This window comes from Opisthorchis viverrini (assembly GCF_000715545.1).
Source record: "Opisthorchis viverrini unplaced genomic scaffold opera_v5_55, whole genome shotgun sequence".
NCBI lineage: Eukaryota > Metazoa > Platyhelminthes > Trematoda > Opisthorchiida > Opisthorchiidae > Opisthorchis > Opisthorchis viverrini.
In genome coordinates this window covers 1,036,766-1,037,364 of record NW_008751709.1, presented here as the reverse complement: position 1 = coordinate 1,037,364, position 599 = coordinate 1,036,766, and positions in this window count along the sequence as shown.

The window sequence follows — 599 nt, the reverse complement described above, 5'->3', positions numbered from 1 at the left end:
TTTTTTGTCATTCAGAGGGAGGTTCCACCACTGCTTTGCAGCGTCTACATCCATTTAGAGGACACTGCCATTAGCATTGCAGAATTGCAGTCGTAAGCAAAAAGTACACATGGACTTGAAAGAACATCCGGAAGATCGTTGATGTGTATCAGAACTAGCAGGTGTCCCAAAACTGAACCTTGAAAAACTCCAATGGAGAGCGCGAAGATGAGTGAATCGAGCCTACTTTCATTCGGAATGGCTCGCTTCAGAATGCGTTCCATCACCTTGCACGGCAAGCTAGTGAGGCTTATAGGCCTTTAGCTGCCAGGCGATAGCCGGTCAACAGTTTTGTAGATTGGCGTGACAATCGCTTATTTCCAAGCAGAGGGAAGGCGGCCTTCTTCAAGCGACTGACGAAACACCTTGTTTAAATGGTTTGCCAGTGTGGAGGACGTTTCTTTCAGGATCCTTGGATGGACCTCGTCGTGCCCCAACGCGCAGAATGGGTGATCATGTGCCAAGAGTTGACGAATATCCTCCACCGTGAAGACCAAGTCGGTTAGAGGCTGTTCATAGTTTCTCCTTGACAAGAGTGGATGTGACGAGGACGCTGGGGC